Genomic DNA, 735 nt, shown 5'->3' with positions numbered 1-735 from the left:
CTAACAGACGTAATAGATAATCACGACAAAACGCACGACAAGCTTAAGCCAAACTCAATACAAAGCCAAACGTGCGCCGCAGACAAGTGGGACTTCTGCGCACGCGGCGGACGCAAGGCAAAAGAGCTAAACGACAACAGCGAATTCAAAGCACTCCGCCAAGCGGTCATATCTCCAGCACAGGCAACGGAAATAGTAAAAACAGTAGCCGCCATTAAAGAAATCGCAAAAGAAATAACAAAGCAAACAGGAGCAGCCTCAGGGACAGAAGTCGCTCGGGAGCTAAACGAAGCGCTCTACGGCGCAAAAAGCGAGCCAGACACAATCACCGTGTCAACGTCGAACTCGGACAGAAAAACAACGTGCGGCGACACCAGCACAGACAACCCCGGCAAAAAGGCAGGTAAAACGCTAGCACAAGACGCCTTATGCATTTGTGGCAAAGACTCAGCGCAAACAACAAACAACGCATGTACCACGGAAACAAAATACGATCTGCAGCTAACCGTGGATGAGGACACCAACGCAAAGCAAGACTGGGACAAGCTGAGACAGGCGTGCACAGCAAGAGCGACACCAAGTGACGGCACGCCGGAAGCAATACAGGCAGCAATAGCGGCTTTCGTACACGAGATCGCAGCCACCAAGAGAACCGGTAAAAAAATAAATGTCCTCGGACAGCTGGCAGGAGACGGCAGCGGGGGCTGCGACGGAGCAGCAGACACCACCGATGGT

Source organism: Trypanosoma equiperdum, assembly GCF_001457755.1.
Source record: "Trypanosoma equiperdum strain OVI genome assembly, contig: ctg_1090, whole genome shotgun sequence".
Taxonomy (NCBI): domain Eukaryota; phylum Euglenozoa; class Kinetoplastea; order Trypanosomatida; family Trypanosomatidae; genus Trypanosoma; species Trypanosoma equiperdum.
The sequence above is the reverse complement of the archived record's forward strand: the minus strand, read 5'-3'. Positions refer to the sequence as shown.